Source organism: Hypanus sabinus, chromosome 2 (genome assembly GCF_030144855.1).
Source record: "Hypanus sabinus isolate sHypSab1 chromosome 2, sHypSab1.hap1, whole genome shotgun sequence".
Taxonomy (NCBI): domain Eukaryota; kingdom Metazoa; phylum Chordata; class Chondrichthyes; order Myliobatiformes; family Dasyatidae; genus Hypanus; species Hypanus sabinus.
This window is the reverse complement of record NC_082707.1, coordinates 204663417-204684338: the sequence shown is the minus strand read 5'-3', so window position 1 is coordinate 204684338 and position 20922 is coordinate 204663417. Positions and strand designations below refer to the sequence as shown.

At 42.1% G+C, this 20922-nt stretch overlaps 1 protein-coding gene and 1 long non-coding RNA gene across 5 annotated transcripts in view; one reads left to right on the top strand and one right to left on the bottom strand.

The window, feature by feature from the left end:
• LOC132389955 (uncharacterized) overlaps window positions 1–15262 on the top strand; it is a 29915-nt gene extending 14653 nt beyond the window's left edge. Inside the window, exons 3-4 of the long non-coding RNA XR_009510740.1 lie at window positions 12080–12130; window positions 14925–15262. This is a non-coding gene — a long non-coding RNA (uncharacterized LOC132389955). The remainder of the gene's footprint in view (window positions 1–12079; window positions 12131–14924) is intronic.
• The window catches only part of si:dkey-87k14.1 (leucine-rich repeat transmembrane protein FLRT2), a 104611-nt gene that overhangs the window by 55664 nt on the left and 28025 nt on the right, over window positions 1–20922 (bottom strand). The gene's annotated exons all lie outside the window — the stretch shown is intronic.

The following is a 20922-nucleotide window of genomic DNA, read 5'->3' as shown; positions in this document are numbered from 1 at the left end:
TCTGGCTTCTCACCTCTTTTTACCTGTTATCACTCCCCTCTAGGTCCCCTCTCTCTTAAGTTTCGCTCTACATTCTTGTCAGATTCCTTCCTCTCCTGCCCTTTACCATTCCCACTCATGGCTTCACCTAACACATTCCAGCTACCCTCCTTCCCCCCCCCTCACTTCATGTTCTAGCATCACCCCCCCCCTTCCTTTCCAGTCCTGATAAAGGGTCTCGGCCCATTTCCATTCCGTTATTCATTACCATAGATGCTGCCTGACCTGCTGCCTTCAGCATTTGTGTGTGTGTTGCTCTGGATTTCCAGCATCTGCAGAATTTCTCATGTTTATACAGTGAAGTGCATTGTTTGTGTCAAATCAAACCAATGATGATTATGCTGAGCAGCTGACAAGTATTGCCATGCTTCCAATGCCAGTTTAGCATGCCCACAACATAGTAATCCTAACTGTATGTCTGTGGAATGTGAGATGTGGAGGAAACTGGGGCGAATGTACAAAGTCCTTACAGAGGGAGGTGGGAATCGAACCCCAATCTTATTACAGCTGGTGCTGTAAAGCATCATCCTAACCACTACGCTACCGTGCAACTGCCGAAATCGGCTTTGCAGGAACGTATTCCTTAAGGAAAATGGGGACCGCCTGTGGCCAAAAACATCTGGGATAAGGAAATCCACTTGAATTTCATCTATCATTGCAAGCTGTCCTCTGCCAGCTCGTGCACTCCGTTACTGGCGCACTGTGTTCACTATCGACACATTGTCAAGATTTCTTACACAGTACTTCTCAAGTGAGAACCATGATCAGCAATGCAGGAGTCATCTCAGGACATTTTAAATATATTTTGGGAAAAGGAAATGAAATAGATATTCATACATATACATGAATTGAGAGAGTGTACTGCAAGATTACAGCAGGAATGTTTAAATCAGTCTTATTAATTTTCTTTTGATGGAATGAAACAAAGTTCAAAGTAAATTTATGTTCAAATTACATGCATGTCACCATATACAACCTTGAGGTTCATTTCCTTGCAGGCATTAAGTCGAAAGAAACACAATTAATGGAAAACTGCTCATGACAGAGATGGACAAACAACCAATGTGTAAAGGACAACAAACTGCAAATACAAAAAGAAAAACTTCAAAAATAAATAAATAAACAAACAATAAATATTGAGAACAAAGAAGACTGAGGGGAGATTTGAGGGGCATAGATAGGGTAGATGCAAGCAGGTTTTTCCAACAGAGGTTGCGTGGGCTTACAACCCGAGGTTGTGGGTTAAATGTAAAAGGTGAAATGTTTAAGGGAAACATGAGGGAAAAATTCTTGACCCAGAGAGTTGTGGGAGTGTGGAACGAGCTGCCAGTGCAAGTGGTGCATGAGAGTTTGATTTCAACAATTAAGAGAAGATGGATTGATACATGACTAGTAGGGATATGGAGGGCTATGTTCAGTTCAGGTCGATGGGAGTAGGCAGTTTAAATGGTTCAGCGTAGACTCAATGGATTGAAGGGCCTGTTTTTGTTTTCTGATTCTATGACTCAACATGAGTCGTAGAGTTCTTAAAAGTAAGTCCATAGGATGTGGAACCCTTTCAGTGTTGGGGTGAGATTGAGGGGGTAATAACGTTTGCTGAACCTGATGGTGTGGGACTTGAGGCTTCAGTACCTCCCAATGACAGAACTAAATCAGTTATCCAGTGACAATTAGTAGATTGTTTTAAAAAAAATCAGCTAATCCTGATCAAACTAGCCCTAGAGGTTTCTTTGGCCTTTAATGAGAAATTATGTGGGCAATTAGCATGATTTTATAGTGCGACCAAGAAGTATTTTACAGAAATCTGAGGTGCTGACAGCATCAACATTAAGAACACAGCAAAATTTGGGCCAGAATTCCTTTTAGAAACTTGTATATAAATAGATGGACATAGTAGGAATATTGATTCGCAAATGTCAGCACAAATGCCAAGTGAGAGTTGTGACTAGTTTGAAATGGGTCTACTATATCTGCTACTAGATTATTTAATAGCCGGCAAACTTAATTCTATTTATATTTTTTTTATTTTATTGTGATATAGTGGAAAATAGGCCCTTCTGGCCCTTTGAGCCAGGCTGCTGAGCAATTCCCAAGTTAATCCTAGTCTAATCACAGGACAATTCACAATGACACATTAACCTGCTAATTGCTATGTCTTTGAACTGCGGGAGGAAACTGGAGCACGTGGAAGAAACGTACACATTCCACGAGGAGAACGTATAAACTCCTTACGGGCGGAGGCGGGACATGAGCCCGGATCACCTGTATTGCGCTAACCACCATGCTATCATGCTGCCCTATTCTAAGATCAATGTGGAACAGGATCTTCTGGCGCAATGAGCCACACTGCCCAGCAACCCCCCCCCCCCCGATTTAACACTAACCTAGTCGCAGGACAACTTAAAACGACAATGTCAATTACTGCGCTATCTTATTCATTCAATTAACTTAGTAGCTGATAGCCTTTGGCCTGTGGCTGGAAACCGGAGCACTCACAGGGAGAACGTACAAACTCCTTACAGATGGTAACAGAATTAAACGGGAAACTTGGATGCGCGGAGCTGTAATAGTGTCGCACTAAATGCCATGCTACCGTTACCTAAGACAAATAAGCAGATCTCTGACAAGTGGTGCTTGATGGATGATTAGTGCTGATGCTGGAGATACAGATCCCTTTAGCAATGGTAAGGAAACTGAAAACAATTTTACAGGCCAGTGGTAGCTTAGTGCCCCTTCTACACAGGTATTAGTTTGGAAGACATGCTGTACATGACAGAAATGCTGAGGTCAAAATAAACAAGTTACATTTTCTAATGTTTTTTTTAATATTTTCAGTATTTACATGCATTATGAATCACTGGGTAATACAGCTTAAATTGTACATGGTAATCAAGGTGGTACCATTTGCCTGCATTTCACCCACAGCCCTCTAAATCTTTCTGATCCATGCACCTGTCCAGATGCCTTTTAAATGTTGTAAGTGTAGGGCTCTCTACCACTCACTGTGATTGCTTGTTCTAAATGCACAGCACTCCACTGCAAGCTGTGTGAAAAAAACTGCCCCTTAAGTTCTCTTAAATTGACACTTTCAGACTCAAAAATCCTGGTAGAAAGTCTGTGACTATTGATCTTTTCTATGCCCACATGATTTTACATTACTTTGTAAAAGTCTCAGGCACACACACACACACACACATATATATAACTAGTTGCCTACGACTTTTGCACAGTACTGTAGTAATGTTATGTATTGCACTTTACTGCTGCCACAAAAAAAAGCAAATTTCATGACATATGTGAGTGATGATAAACCTGATTCTGATAATGGGTCTCTCTTGTGGATTGAGAGTGAGAAGGGGCAGGGAGTGGGGAATCATGTTTGGGAAAAGGGGGAGGGAACGGGAAGCACCAGAGAGACATTCTGTAATGGTCAATAAACCAATTGTTTGGAATCAAATGACCTTGCCTGGTGTCTCACGGCTGGGTGTGTCTGCAGCCACACTAACCCCTGCCCCTAGCACTCCTTCCTTGCCCCCTGACCCACACCCCTCCTTTGGTGCTCCATCCTCAATATTTCCAACATCCTTTGCTCCTGCCAGATGTACACACTCGCTCTCCACTCCGCATTGACAAATATAGTATGTACGTTTGAGACATTTGCACAGTACAGTATAAACTTCTATAAGGCCACCCCTCATCCTTCTCGACAGGCAAAACAATCTTCATCCTTCTTATCACTAACAAGGGGAAATCTGCAGATGCTGGAGATCCGAGTAACACACACAAAATGGTGCTGCCTGGCCTGCTGATTTCCTCCAGCATTTTGCGTGTGTTGCTCTGCCCATCTTATTGATGGCCTCCTATTATTTGACAAGTCTATTTAATCTCTTCCTCATTGATAATGTACAGAATCTAAGTTTCTATTCATGATTTTTTATTTGAAAGGGAATGAGGAATCCATAGCAACAGGATCACGGCACATAAGGAAACAGGAGCAAGAGCAGGACAGCAAAACCCTCTGTCCTGCCCCTCTATTTAACATAATGTCAGCTGATCTATGCTGGCATAGTGTACCTGTTCCCACAATCTTCAATGCCTCAATCTTTCAAATACTTATCTATCTCTGCCCTAAATGTTTCTAATGATCAAACCTCTACTACCATCTGTGACAGTTTAGTAGCATTAGTAGGACCAGGAATTGCTGCTGCAGTTCTATACTGCAGTCATTGAGTCTGTCCTGTGCATCTCCATCACTGTGTGGTTTGGAGCCGCCACCAAGCAGGATAGAACCAGACGACAGCGCACAGTGAGGACTGCCGAGCGCATCATTGGAGCCTCCCTGCACTCTATTGTGGATCTGTACTCTTCCAGGTTGAAGAAGAGGGCGGGGAACATCATAAAGGACTCCTTCCATCCTGCGCACGGACTGTTTGAACTGCTTCTGTCTGGTAGTCGCTTCAGATCCCTCCAGACTAAGACTAATAGGCACTGGAGAAGTTTTCTTCCCTACTGCGGTCACTTTGCTGAACAGTTAACTGCCGGTTAACTGTCGGCTAACTATTACTTGGATTGCACTACCTGTATGTATAATCTGTATTTTCACTTATATTTATCATTATTATTGTTATGAGCAGAGAGACAACATCTGCCGGAAGTAAATTCCTTGTATGTGCATAGGTACTTGGCGACTAAAGTCTGATTCTGATTCTGGTTCTGACACTATTACGGATCGGTGTGTTGGAGTTCAGAGTTTGACCTCGGAGTCTTCTGTAAGAAAGTTTGTACGTTCACTCCTGTGTACCTGTGAGTTCCCTCTGATAGCTCCTAAAATCCAAAGCTGTACCAGCTATTAGATTAATTGGTTATTATAATTTGTCTTGTGATTAGGCTAGGGTTAAGTCGGTTAGTTGCTGGGAGGCACATCTCCTAGGGCCAGACGAGCCTGTTCCACGCTGAATCTCCATAAATAAATAATCCTTCTCCAGCGTCCACTTCCTCCACACAACTAAAAAACTTCACTCTGATCCCTTAACTCGGTACAGCTGGGCGGAAAGCAATCACCTATATCTACCACGGAAATGCCACCACACTTACCCCTTCCACTGCCTGGTGCTCAAACTCCTTATTAAATGGACCTGCAGCTTTGGATAAGTGAGTGCTTTGGGTGTGCGATACTAACCAATTTTAAAATGCCTCCTGTCTTCTCGTTACAGTAGCCTGGTGGTATGGCAGGCAGGCCAATATGTGAAACCATCGCCACCTTATTATGAGATATAACAGAAATAGGAGTTAACCCTGACTTACGTAATCTTTCAGAAATCAGGGTTAAAGTGTGCAAAGTGCCTCTTATTCAGCTTTAATCCATGGAGCAATGCAGACAAAATGCTGGAGGAACTCAGCAAGTTAGGCAGCATTCAGGGAGGGAAAGTAACAGTCAATGCTTTGGGCCGAAACTCTTCGTTAGGACTGGTGAGGAAGGGGGCAGGAGGCAGAATGGGAAGGTGGGGCGGGTGTGGAGTACCATCTGGCAGGTATTATGTGAGGGGGAAGGCGGATGAGTGGTGTTGTGCATTTAATATTTCAGTTACATTTGAGTAATCTTATATACAGTTTGATTAAGCATTCTTGCTTATATAATTAATTATGGGTTATATGTAAAAAATATTAATTGTAAATGTCATCCCACTACCATGTGATATGTGCTTAAATTCAGACTACACCCATATTTTCACACTCCTATCTTCATTTGAATGAGTTTAATGTTTTAAAGTTACAAACATAATAGGTGAGGAAGTGGGTTGATGGAAGAAGACATGTGGAAGATGACAGGTGGAAGAGAAAAAGGGCTGAAAAAGGAGGAATCTGATAGGAGAGGCCAGTGGACGTTAGTACAAGGGAAGGAGATACCGATGAAAGTTATTATTCTAAACCATTGACTATTTCAGTTGCCTCGATAAATGCTGCCTGTCCTGCTGAATTCCGTGGGTATTTTGTGTTTGTTGTTTGAGACATAGGTAGAACTTCTTGTATCTCTAAATCCAGGGTGGTTTGTTGGGTGGGAAGATAGAGGTCACTGATAGATTGGTATCACCATGGAAGCCCCGTGCCATCTGCCTTTGTCTGTCGCCATGAATCAAGAACATAGGAAGCCCATTCATCCCCTTGTGCCTGCACTGACTCTTTGTAACAATAATCTAATGGGGACTTCCCCATATTCTGTTCTGACAGCCTTGCAGAGTTCTTCCAAATTGTAATTAAGATTTCTAATTAACATCTTGAGCAGCTCCATCCAATTTATTGGGATTGTCGTCCAATCCCTTCCATTTGATTTAATCCACGGTCACTGACCGTGGTAGCCTCAGTCATTTCCACAGATAAATGTCTTATTGATTTAAAGCTTTTACAAGGTAACAAAATATTATTAATGGCAATTGAAGCCATTGTTAATGAAAAGAAACCAATAAAAAGCCAAGCTTCTAAATCAACCACGTCTTAAAGACTGTGAAGCATGAGGTGTGAGTTAGATTAATTTCATTTGGATATAAATAATAATTATTGTCAATGAATATGTATGTAGTTACCCAAGCACTGCAAAAAAAACTTACTAAAAATTCTTCATCACAAAATGAAGCATTATCAAGTTGAAGTTGAAGTGTCAGGTTTAATTATCATTCAACTGGTACGGTAGCATTGTTGCTCTCCTTGCATCGGGGGGCAATCTTGCCGTTTCTTTAGCATTTAACTGTTTTTTTTTAAAGAGACCGAGCTGCTAGCTTGATGCTTAACCTAGAACAGATGGAAAGTGTGTAAAGAACCGACTAAATTCAAACACAGGACCACTGGCCTCAAAGTCTGGTGCAGATGCCTCTGCACCACCTGCCGGACCACAGTAGCACAGTGTTTATTTATGACATTTATTGCAGAATAGGCCCTTCTGGCCCTTCGAGCCATGCTGCCCAGCAATCCCCAATTTAATCCTAGCCTAATAACAGGACAATTTACAATGACCAATTAACCCACTAACCGGTGCATCTTTGGACTGTGGGAGGAAACCGGAGCACCCAGAGGAAACCCACGTGGTCGCAGGGTGAACGTGAAAACTCCTCACGGAAAGTGGGGGGAATTGAACCCGGGTCACCACTACGTTACCACCCCGCTCTTACTACACTACCGTTGGGGCGACGCTATTTCAGATTGGGGTATTCCAGAGTTCGGAGTTCAATTCCAATATTGTTCTATAAGGAGTCTCTGTACATTCTCCCCATGCAATGCCTAGGTTTTCCCCGGGTGTTCTGGTGTTCCCCCACTGTCCAAAGGCCTACTGGGAAGGTTATTTGGTTTTATAAATTGTCCCATGATTAATTTTGGGTTAATTGGGTTTGCGGGGGTGTGTTGGGGCAGTACAACTTGAAGGTCTGGGATGACCTTACTCCATGCTATATCACTAATAAATAAATACATAAATACATAAACCATAGCCAAACAAAACGTTTCTCCGAGGCCAAGGTCTAAAACATATTATCAACAGCACATAGCACTTAGCATGAATAATACATATGGTTGCAAATTCAGAAAAAACATACAATCACAAAAAGATATATAGCCCAAGTCTCTGACTGACATGGCAGCAGACTTAATGGGATGTTGTCCTGGTCCAGCATGTTCTTCCACTGAGTGAACACCAGAGGGCAGCACCAAGTGGTCGCTCAGGTTTTGCTTACTTTCCCTGATTTTACAACCAAGACTTGGATCAAATGCATCTCTGCCTAATTTGACAAAGTTACTGTGGACTCAGCTCCTGAACAGTTGCAAAGAGGAGGTTTACAAGAATGATTCTGGGAACAAAAGGGTTAATGTAATGAGGAATATTTTATGGCTCTGGGTCTGTACTTGCTGGAGTTTAGAAGAATGGTGGGGGGTGGGGGTGGGGATGGGAAATCTCATTGAAACCTCTGAAATATTGAAAGACAAACAAAATCTGCGGATTCTGGAAATCCAAGCAACACACATAAAGTGCTGAAGGAACTCAACAGGCCAGGCAACAGCAATGGAAAAAAGAAAACACTACCGTTGATGTTTTGGGCTGAGATACTAGATAGAGTATCCTAGATAGAGTGGATGTGGAGAGGATGTTTCCTCTAGTGGTGAGTCTAGGACCAGAGGGCACAGCCTCAAAATAGAGGGTCATCTCTTTAGAACAGAGTTGAGGAGGAATTTCTCGGTAGAGTAGGTGGTGATCCTGTGGAATTCATTACCACAGACAGCTCAGGAGGCCAAGTCAATGGATGTATTTAAAGCAGAGGATGACATGTTCTTGATTAATCAGGGTGTCAACGTTACAGTTATGGAGAGAAGACTTGAGAATGAGCTTGAGAGGGATAATAATTCAGCCATGATGGACTGGCTGAGCAGATTCAATGAGCTGAATGTCCTAATTCTGTTCCTTATGCCTTATGGTCTAATGGTGGCTCGGCAAAGATGAAGACCCGTGGCTGAAAGCCTCGCTAGCCATCTGGAAAAACAGCCGTTCAAAACAGCATCACATAAGTACGATGCAGTCATGTGGCAGCCCCTTTCTAATGGGTGTTCATTGAGTGTACCAGCATGGTAATCTGCCTGGTGTCAGTGGTCACATAGCCAGGACTTGTGATATCCACCACCAGCTCCCATGACTTCACATGACCTTGACTGGGAGGCTAATCGGGTGCTACACCTTGCTCAAGAGTGATCCACAGGCCAGCAGTGGGAAGCAGGACCTCACACCTCCTTTGGTAGAGACATACCTCTACCCTGCCATAGAGCAGTGCACATTGCACAAGTTATAATGTTATTAATTTAGTGGTGGCCTGCCTCTTCTGAGCTAGTATTAGTCCTGATTTGCAGTCCAATCTTTTGGTTAAATATTAAAACTGTTCCCAAGTATTTTGCCATTTTGAATAAAACACATGTCCTGAGGGCAAAAAAATGAAAATTTAGTTCAAATCCAATCAGTGGAGAACTTTCCCTTAAAATCTCCTGAGTATTCTCCAGGTACAAAAGAGATGTAGAGATATCTACACTTAGTGCCCACTTTATTCGGTACACCTGAGCACCTGCTCATTAATGCAAATATCTGATCATCCAATCATGTGGCAGCATCTCAATACATAAAAATATACAGGCATGGTCAAGAGGTTAATTTGTTGTTTAGACCAAACACCACAATGGGGAAGAAGTGCGTTCCAACCATCGTTGGTGCCCGATGCGGTTGTTTCAGTATCTCAGGAACTTCTGGGATTTTCACGCACAACAATCTCTAGAGTTTAGAGAGAACGGTGCGGCAAACAAAAATCACCCAGTGAGCGGCAGTTCTGTGGGCAAAGACACCTTGCTAATGAGAAGAGAATGTCAGATAGGTTCAAGCTGATAGGAAGACGACAAAAACTCAAATAGCCACACGTTACAATAGTGCTATGTAGAAGAGCATCTCTGAATGCACATCTCATTCAATTCTTGAAGCAGATGGGCTACAGCAGCAAAAGATCAAGAACATACACTGAGTTGTCATTTTATTAGGTACAGGAGGTATCTAAAAAATGGCCATTGGGTGTAAATATTGATTGATTGGAGTCTTGTCTGCAAATGTTTGCATAGCTATGTTGCCTAGCACCCTTTGGTATGATGTGCAATCACAGCTTCCCGTTCCCAACAGTAACATTTGTATTATTTGATGCTTAAATCACTTGGCTTGTTCATGAGTCAGCTATTGCTTGCAAAGATGTCTTTGTTTAGACACATACTGAAGGAACGAGTCAGCAGCTTAACTCGCTAACACAATTTAAACAGCAATTTTGCAAAGGAGTTCACAGTTACTGCCAATGACATTCCAGAGCCTCCTGGTTACAAGAGTGTTCCCCTTTTTGAGCAACACACACAAAATGCTGGAGGAACCCAGCAGGCCAGGCAGCATCTATGGAAAAGAGTAGAGTCGATGTTTCGGGCTGAGATCTTTCAGCAGGACTGTCCCTTTTTTTGACTTCCTTACCAAGTCTTTTGACCGGATTTGACACCCAATGATGTAAAGTTCTGTCTTTTGAGGTGTGCCAGAGTGATAGCACGCAAAACCAGACCAGCACAATTTTTAGCGATCTGCCCTAGAGAGCATCCCACCGGGGTGCATCACAGCTTGGTAGTGGCAACTGTTCTAACCGTGACCACAAGAAACTGCAGAGTCGTGGACGCAGTTCAGCACAGCACAGAAACCGGCCTCTCCTCCGTCGACTCTGCATAAGCTTAGTAAAGTAGTACCTTAGTAAAGTAGCCAACATTTTCAAAGCCCCCACCCACCCGTCTCCAGCCAGCTTTCTTCTCCGGGGTCATTGAGGCGCACAAGCATCCAAAGCATGACGAGGTCAGAACTAGAATCAGAATCAGCTTTAATATCAACGGCATATCTTGTGAAATTTGTTAACTTTGTGGCAGCTGTACAATGATAATAGAAAAAGGCTGTGAATTACAGTAAGCATATATACATATTAAACAACAATAAATTAATAAAGTGCAAAAATAGAAGTAAAAAAGTGAGGTAGTGTTCACAAATTCAATGGCCATTCAGAAATCGGATGGCAGAGGGGAAGAAGCTGTTCCTGAATCACTGAATGTGTGCCTGCAGGCTTCTATACCTCCGACCTGGTGGTAACAATGAGAACAAGGCAGGGCCTGGGTGATGAGAGCCCTCAATGATGGATGCTGACTTTCTGAGGTATCATTTCTTGGAGATATTGTGGTCCTCTTGAGGAGAAAATCTTATGCACAGCCAAATTTCTTCCCTAAATTGCATGTGGGCTCTGAAAGGATTAGGATTCAGCGTCTTCGTGACATGACAACAAAATGGAGCTGTTATAATTTTTGCCATTAACAATTCACTTTTTTTCCTCGAGTTTAACATAACTGATAAAAGTCCTGATTAGAATAGCATCAACTAATCACGTACCACAATGAGCAATTTATTTAGTCAGTGCTATCTGAATGGAATCCTCCCCAGTGAATGAAGTCTGATGATTTAATTGCAGTGCTCAGAAGGACCTTTCCCCTTCCCCTGCCACTCCCCCCAAACTCTGCCCCCTTAGTAGAGTATCTAGACGATGGTCCCACGGCTGAAGCAGATGAAAGGTTAAATCCTGCGTCATTTTTTAAAAATATGAGACTTTTTTAAAATCCAAGAAGCATATTCAATTAAGTCCTCATCAACACTTAAAGAACATAATTTGATTAAAGTGGAGGTTGATAGGCTTTTGATTAGGTTCCGACGAAAAGGCAGGAGAATGGGGTTGAGAGGGATAAGTCATTAGTCATGATGGGATTGGAGAGGGGGGCGGCAAGGTAGTGTAATGGTTAGCACAAAGCTTTATAGTACAGGTGACCTGGTTCAAATCCCGCTACTGCCTGTAAAGAGTTTTTAAATTCTCCCTGTGAATTTCTGCATGGATTTCCTCTGGGTGCTCCAGTTTCCTCCCATGGTCCAAAGATGGTTAGTAGGTTAATTGGTCATTATAAATAGTCCCATGATTAGGCTAACATGAAATTGGGAATTGCTGGGAGATGTGACTTGAGAGGCTGAAGAGCCTATCCCATGCTGTATCTTAATAAAATGGAGGAGCACACTCGATGAACCAATTGGCTTAATTCTGCGCTTATGTCTGATGGCCTTATATTCTCTCTTCATTCCCACCCACGCTGCATCAAACAGAAGGTACACACGTACCACCAGGCTAAAGAACAGCTTCTGTCCCGCTGTTATAACACTATTGAACAGTTCATTAGTACAGTATGATGGACCTCACAGTCTACCTCATTATGATCTTGTGCGTTAATATCTGCCTGCACTGCCCTTTCTCTGTGGCAGTTTCACTTTATTCTGCATTGCTACTGTTTTACCTTTTTTTTTCTACTTCAATGCACCGTGTAATGATGTGATCTGTCTGAACAGTATGCAAGTCAAGTTTTCAATGTTTCTCAATACATGTGACAAGAATAAAATAATTGTTATTTCCAATTCCAGTACCTCATTGTGACCTTGCACCTCCCTGTCTACCTGCACTGCACATTCTCGGTACGTAATGCAAATCTTTATTCTGTACTCTGCTACCTCAAGGTACAGTAATAATTAGCTGATCTGAATGCAAGGCAAGGTTTGAACTGTAACTGTAATAGTAATCAGCCAATTTACAAATCTAGTGCAACACACACAAAATGCTGGAGGAACTCAGCAGGTCAGGCAGCATCCATGGAAAAGAGTAAACAGTTGATGTTTTGAGCTGTAAAACTTCATCAGGACAGGGGCAATTTGAAGTTCTTCAGGGTAGGCATCCCTGGAAGAGACTTCATGGTGTAGTAGTAGAATCACAAACATGAGAAAACCCGCAGATGCTGGAAATCCAGAGGAACACGCACAAAATGCTGGAGGAACTCAGCAGGCCAGGCAGCACCTATGGAAATGAATGAACAGTCGATGATTCAAGCCGAGACCCTTCATTAGGTCAGCACAGATCAAAGTTCCTGTAGAAGGATCTCAACTCAAAATGTGGACTCTTTATTCATTTTCATAGATGTTGCTGGACCTGCTGAGTTCCTCCAGCATTTTGTGTGTGTGTTTATTATTATGTGGTGCAATGTACTGGTGCCACGAAACAATAAATTTCATGACATATGCTGCTGATATTAAACCTGATTTTGATTCTGAAAGTGAAGATAAATTGAGGACATGGATGGATCTACTGACATTAGGTGAAGAGACCTAGAAAGCTTGTGTAGAATGTATATGGTGATGTTATTCAGTCAGGCAAAAAACGTCTTGGCCATTCTGTTTAATTGTATGAATACCCGCAGGCTGTTTTCTTGACGCTTTGCTCCTTCCTGCTGAGAATTATCATATCAAGGCTTTCACTATTCAGACTTAAACCTGCAGAAATACCCAGTGGGCCAGGCAGGGGTTGGGTGTGTGGTCATTAGTGGTTATGGATCTGTGCCCTGATGGTTAAAGGGAATCATGAACACACAGTGCAGCATCTCAAGTGGAATGACTTCAGGTGAGTTCATGATATGGAATTTTGATTTCAGACCTTTAGTCATTGGAGACTGAGGAATTAGCATGAGCCAACTCTGTGATCAAAACTCCCTTGAAATCAGGGGTTCCAAACCTGAGGCCCACAGACCTCTTGCTTAATGGTATCGGTCCATTAAAGTTTAAAATAATTTTTCCCCGTGGGCTATAAAATCACTTGACCGGCACCCAATCCCATGGAGTGCCGAAGTAGAACTTTGGGGCAGCACGGTCGCGTAGTGGTTAGCACAGTGCTTTACAGTAAGGAGTTCGTCCATTCTCCCCCCCACCGCCTGAGTTTCCTCTGGGTGCTCCGGTTTCCTCCACAGTCCAAACACAGAGGTTAATTGGTCACTGAAAATTGTCCTGTGATTAGGCTCAGATTAAATAGGGATGGTGTGCCTCAAAAGGCTGAAAGGGTCTATTCTGTGTGAAATAAATAGTCACGACTTTGGGTCTCACTGGAAGGCAGGAAGTTGAACAGTGTTGCCCCCGCTATGTATGCCTCATTTACTCCATTCCTCGATTACTCAAATACACTCTGAGAGGAAGGAGGCTGGTTCAGCTGCTTTGCATCCACTCCCCTAGTATATCTAAAGAGTTGGGCTTGGGCAGTGTATCCTGGGGTCTCACCCCTGGAGTGCAGCTTTTGAGCAGTAAGTTCAACTCCAAGATAATCTTCGTCCATTAGATCATAGGGATCTTTAGTGATCAGGGGAGCTGCAAAAAGAAAACAGCACCAAAAAGAAAATTCAGGCAGAAATTTGTAATCAATCGTTAGTGCCAAATTTACTATTTTACCCTTGTCCAGAAAGATCATATTCATTTGATGATAGTTCTCCACGGCACTGTCATTGATTAAATTGGAGTGGAGTTGGAAAGGGTCAAATTAAGCGGCGAGAAGAGGGGGTTTTGAAGACTCAGCTAGCTGTTGAATTCTCAAGGAAAAGGCAACATTCTCTGCAGAAAGTGGATTATTTTTATGGCAGAACATGAAAGGCTCTTAGGCCTTACAGCCACCAAGCGCTCAGAACTATTCCCGGTGACTATAACTGGCCTTGACTTCAGGATTGTGGAAAGCAATAAAGTGGTATTAAGCTGAAAATGTTCAACTATGACTTACTTGTCAGGATGTGGAATTTCTTTGATCTCAGTGGCAAAGTAATAGCTTTTCTACCCAGAGGTTGATAATATTATGAATTCTACCCTTGGCCAAGTATTTCTGGAGTGCTGTCTCTCACAACTAATTCCTTTTTATCCCAACTCTGACTACCCTTCTTGGATAAGTGTGGGGAGCTTGCTCGGGGAAGTGGGGGGGGGGGTCAGTGCAATATTTCCTGGATAAGCGTGGGGGTTTGCTAGGGGAAGGGGGGGTCGGTGTAATATTTCTTGGATAAGCGTGGGGGTTTGCTAGGGGAAGGGGGGATCGGTGTAATCTTTCTTGGATAAACGTGGGGGGTTTGCTAGGGGAAGGGGGGATCAGTGTAATCTTTCTTGGATAAACATGGGGGGTTTGCTAGGGGAAGGGGGGATCGGTGTAATCTTTCTTGGATAAACGTGGGGGGTTTGCTACGGGGAAGGGCAGCTAGTGCAATACTTCCACTTATTATAAGGCTGAGTGGAGGTGAACTGAGATTCTTTTCATAGTTTAGTTTCAGGGGCTGCAGTCCAAGTTAAGCAAAACCTTGTAACAGTTTAGAAACCATATATTTTGTTTTAAGCTACTTCCCTCCATTGGAGAATAAATTCTGACATCCAGAGCTTCAAGGTCATTTTCCACTTTTCAATAAATCTTCACCAACAGGCCAACACTCTTTTGGAAGCAGAATACAGGACATTAAGGCCTTGCTGTCTTGTCACTGCTGCCATCAGGAATGAGGTACTGGACTCTCAGGTCCCACACCACCAGGTTCAGAAAGAGTTATTTCCTCCTACTATCAGGCTCCTGAAGCAGAGGGGATAACTTCACTCACCCCAACAATGAAATGTTTCCACAACCTATAGACTCACTTTCATAGACTCTTCATGTTCTCGATATTTATTGCTTATTTATTTATCATAATTTTGCTTGTTTTTTGTTATTTTTGTTTCCTTGCATTTACTGTGAATGGCCACAAAAAAATGAATCTCAGGGTTGTATATGGTGACAAATATGTACTTTGATAACAAATCTACTTTGAATGTTGAATGTCTGCAATATTATAAATACAGTCTGACTGATGGCCAGATCATGAAAATAAAGGTTGCTTCACCTGTAACGATGTCAGTAAGGATTAGCTTTCTTTGTCACCTGTAGATCAAATCATCAAAACATACAGTGACCAATGCAGTCTGAGCATTGTGCTGGAGCAGCGTGCAAATGTAGCCACACTTACACTGCCAACATAGCATACCTAAAACTCACTAACTCTAACTCACTAATATCTCTGACAAGTGGAGGAAACCAGGGCACCTGGAGAAAACCCACACGATCATGGGGAGAATGTACAAATTCCTTAAAGGCAACAGCGGGAATTGAACATTGAGCAGTGATTGCACATGCTGTAAAATGATTGTGCTAACTGCTATGCAACCACAGTGTGCTTTTGATGACCAAACTTTTCACTTTTGGCAATTTGTTTTAATTTGACATCTGCCTAGCCCACTACCTGGCTGTGACATCTACAACACTCCCTACTTGAGCTCGTTGTGCCCAAATACTGCACGTTAGTCCAGTCCAGAAAGTTAGATCATATGACATCCAGAGCAAACCAGCCTAATGGATACAAAATCAACTTGACGGTAGAGGACAAGGGACCGTGGTGGAGGATTGTTTTCAGACCAGAGGCCAGAAGGACAAATACTATTCAACTCACTACTCTGTGAGAATTTGCTTGCACCTGTACTCAACTGATTCTGTGGCACTCCCCTCATCACTAAACTGACTTTGAGGCTGCGAACTGCAGCCATCAGCACTGAACTGATTCTGTTGCTGTGGACTCACTTTTGGGGACACTATGGTTCATGTTCTATACCTTATTTCTTTACATTTTTATTGTTTGCATAATTTGTTCCTTTCTGCAAATTGGATGTCTGGTGGTCTTGGTTGAGTATGTTTTTTCATGGATTCTGTTGTGTTTCTTTGTTTTGTGATTGCCTGCAAGAAGATGAATCTCAAGGTTGTATAATTTATAAATACTTTGGTATTAAATGTACTTTGAACTTTGTGACCAGCAGTGTGCCACAGATATAGTTGCTGGGTCAGCTGTTGCGTGTCATTTACATTAATGAGTTGGATGAGAACATAGGTGGCATAATTAGCAAGAATATGGATGTCACTAAACTTGGAGGGAGAGTGGACAGTGAAGAATGTTTTCTAAAACTGCAATGTGATATTAGTCAACTGAACCATTCACCAAGGAATGGCAGATGAAGTATAATTCAAATAAATGTGAAGCGTTGTATTTTTGGTAAGGCAGAACTTGTGGAGTCGGTGGTAGGGCCCTGGTACATGTATAGCACCAAATGAAACAATGTTCTTCTAAACCAAGGTGCAAAATACAGCACATACTATAACTCACACACACAACACAAAGTATATTATCAGAAATAAATTAACAAATAATTGAATATATCCCAGAAGACTGACATTTAGCATAAGGTGCATTTACGGCACATATGCTGTCAGCTACCTTATGTACTCCCGTGACTAGTGTCACTTTATAGACGCACAATCAATCAATGTATGGAAGCTATTTTATGTATTTATATTTATTATGTTCTTTATTGTACTGTGTTTTTTGTGCTGCATCAGATCTTTCATTTTCCTTTACACTTGTGTACTGGAAATAATATTAAACAACCTTGACTTGACTTGATTAAACAATCTTGACTGAACAAGTTACAAAGTAAATACTATAACATTACTGGAAACATGCACAAAATGCTAGAGGAACTTAGCAGATCAGGCAACACCTATGGAAATTAATACACAGTCAATGTTTCAGGCTGAGACCCTTCATCTGGATTGGAAAGAAAGGGGGAAGAAGCCAGTACAAAATGGTGTGGGCAGGAGGACGAGGCTAGCTGGAAAGTGATTGATGAAGCCAGGTGGGTTGCTTTGTAAGTAATGAGACCCAGGAAACCAGGGGGGTTGCACATGTTTGATATTGACACGTTATGACCTTATATGTTTTGCTAAATGTACCATAAAACGGATCAAATTTTAGGTCGATCTGCAGATCAAAATTTTTTTCTGTTTATTCACACCTCGGTTCAGAACATTAGCACCTTGCTGCAATTCAATGGTATGCACACTTTGACCACAGTAGACAATGCCTTTTTGTCTCAATGCCTTGAGACAGACTGAGTAGAAAAGAAGATTAAGTCGTCCGCCCATGGTTTTGAGAATGTTGACATTCGGAGATTTGACAAGTATTTGGAACAAGGTTTGAAACATTTTAAAAATAATGGAATGCAGCAAGTTTAAGGACACTAGAACAGGATTAAAATTTGCTGACTTAACTTTCTCATCTTAATTAAACCGCAAATGATGACATGTATGCTAAAGAAAACAAAAGATCATTGTTGACTGCCAACCAAACAGGGAAGTGAAATTATCAGTCAATTTCCCCCACAAATTAAGAGTTTACACACAACACAATCAGTATGGCAGAATTCATCGAGGCATTACCAGCAAAACTCAACTCCAGCATGAGATCTCACAGCTGCTGATAAGCTAAAACTCGAGATATTTCTTAAAACTTGGTCAAATCGGAAAGAGAAGAGATCTGAAGTCAAGGAAAGGTTTGTGGGTGAACTTTGGAGATTAGGATATGGGTAGTTGAAAACTTCATCAGGAATTTTGAAACAAATAGATTTGGAGATAGTCAAATAGATCTACAAATGCAGGAATAGTCTCTGCTGCATTTCCAGTTATCAGTTATCATACAACACTCCATACAATCTTATGAACACATCCTTCCTTTCAATTCTAATATAATTTCCAATTTCCAATATCCAAGATCCATTGCTTCCTCGAGGAACAAAACTTCTCACAGCCCAGCCGTTAACGCGGAAAAACAGAGTTTGCTTTCAAATTCCATATTGCCTCAGCATTTGAATTCCCCATGAGGTAATACCAGAGGTGTGGTAAAGTCTGGGACTTTTTGTTCCTGACCACACCACAAGGTGTATTTTGACTGCAGGGGATGGCTTGTCACCATAGAATAGACTTCTATAATAAGTATAAACACGAGAGTTTACATATGCTGGAAATCCAGAGCAACACATACAAAATGCTGGGGGATCTCAGCAGGACCAGCAGAATCTATGGAAGTGAATAAACAGTTGACATTTCATGCTGAGACCCTTCTTTAGGACCAATAAGCAGTTAACGTTTCAGGCTGACATCCTCCATCAGGACCAATAAACAAATGAAGTTTCAGGCCAAGACCCTTCACCAGGACCAATAAACAGACAACATTTTGGGCTGAGACCTTTCATCGGGACCAATGAGCAGTTGATGTTTCGGGCTGAGACCCTTTTTCAGGACCGAAAGAGAAGGACCCAATGAAGGATCTTGGCATGACGCATTGACTGCTTATTGATCCTGATGAAGGGTCTCAGCCCAAAATGTTGACTGTTTATTATTTCTGAAGAAGGGTGCCATTTCCATAGATGCTGCTTGACCTGCTGAGTTCCTTCTATAGAAATTCAGTTAATTCGTAGACTCACCAAATTTGGTATGGTGACCTACTGAATCTGCAGGTAGAGTCAGACTGTGCATAATGCTACCCTGAATCGCATTGACTCGTTACAACTGGGTTATTTAATTCTTTATTGAAATTTTTCAAAATGACAAACATTCATCCTAAGCAATACTTTAAACTTCTCAAGAGCAGCCACCATTACAATAAACATTCAATCAGCCAATGAGAGTGCTTTACATACGGTCTGAGCCATTCATAGCCAATCATGTATTACTTCACGCTCTGCCTCCCCCCTCCCCCACGTGTGTAAACGTCCTTGCTTCCTCGCCAATTTATTCCATCTTTTCACGCAATATGTCTGGAAACGGCCTGCAACTTCCAGTGAGGGTACTACATCTCAGATATCTAGGAAAAGTATTAGCATGGATGTGAAACTGCATTCTTATGGTGAGAGCCTTAATAATGAAGAGCTTCGAGATTTGGCAGAGCAACACATCCTGGGAGAGTCTGAGGGCACGGATGGAGAAGAGGAAACACCAGCAAGAAACCTCAGCGTAAAAGTCCTCAGCTCTACCATCACCATGGTCACACAAGTTCATCGATAATAACCCTGGGAGTGAAGCAATAAGGCAAAGAGAGGTGTTCTCAACATGATTCCCTGCTCCCGAGAACTGCTTTATGAAAGGAAACTTAAGAGAAAGCAGTCAAATCTCAATGCCTACTTGAAGAGGAAGCCAAAGTTAGAGAAGGACTCACAGTCTGGTCCCTCCTCCAAGATGTAACCTCCACCCGCTTCCCTCCACTACTGCTGTGAAGTGTTGCTGCTCCACTGACGAACAAATTGGGCCTATTTGTGTGTTTGATATTCCACGAGTTACTGTCTATACATAAAATAATACATCATATGTCTCAGGTTTGATTTTTTTTAAATCATGCACACATGTTCATTTATGTAATGTTATAATGACCCTGCATAGCATAGATTTGCATAGCACACCACCTCCGTACAACACATCCTCAGTGTGAAGCAGGATTGAATGCATTTTCATTCTTTGAATAAAGGGATCAGGGTAAAATGTGGTGACTACAGCATACCAGCTGTAAGGCACCATGGCAACATAGAAGTTAGTGCAACACTATTACAGCTCTGGACATCGGAACTCAGGGTTCAGTTCTCGCACCATCTGCAAGGAGTTTGTACATTCTCCCCATGTCCACATGGGTTTCCTCCCACAGTCCAAAGCTGTACTGGTCAGAAGGTTAATTGGTCATTGTTAATTGTCCTGTGATTAGGCTAGGATTAAATTGGTTAGTTGCTGGGTGGTGCAGCTCATTAGGCCGAATGGACCTGTTCTGCGCTGTATCTCTAAATAAATAAATCAATCAACCAGCTCCAGGCTAGAAAGATAAATCGCAATACTGATTTAATGTGCACATCAGTTTATTCGTTTTTTATTTAATAATTGTTTAATTCTAACCAAGGTGTAAGGCAAATTAGATAGGTTGATCTAACTCGTATCACCCACTCACCCTCTCCCCTTCATCTTAAGAAAAATGATTTCCTTTTAACATATTTATATATTTTTTAAGAGAAGCAGTGTGGAACAGGCCCTTCTGGCCCAACAGGATACATTGCCAACCAACCCACCAATTTAACCGTGAAGTGTTATTGCTGTTATTGAAGTGCTAATCACTGGACAATTTACAATGACCAATTAACCGACTAAACTGTATGCCACTGGACCATGGGAGGAAACCAGAGCACTGAGTGGAAACCCAGATGGTTAGGGGAGGAATGTACAAATTCCTTACAGAATCACCGGAAGACCCTGAGCTGTAATTGCATTGCGCTAACTGTTACACTACTATGGCACCCAACTTCCCTGGTTCATGACCATTCCCACAAAGGGACTAGTTTCCGACTATCTATATGTTTAATAAGTTTAAATTAAATTCTTAGCGTTATCTGCCGTTCTGTTAAATTTAAATAATCTCTGAGGAAAGTAGCATCCATCATCGAGGACCCCTACCACCCAGATCTTGCTCTCTTCTCACCGCTGCCATCAGGAAGATGGTACAGGAGCCTCAGGATCCACACCACCAGGTTTAGGA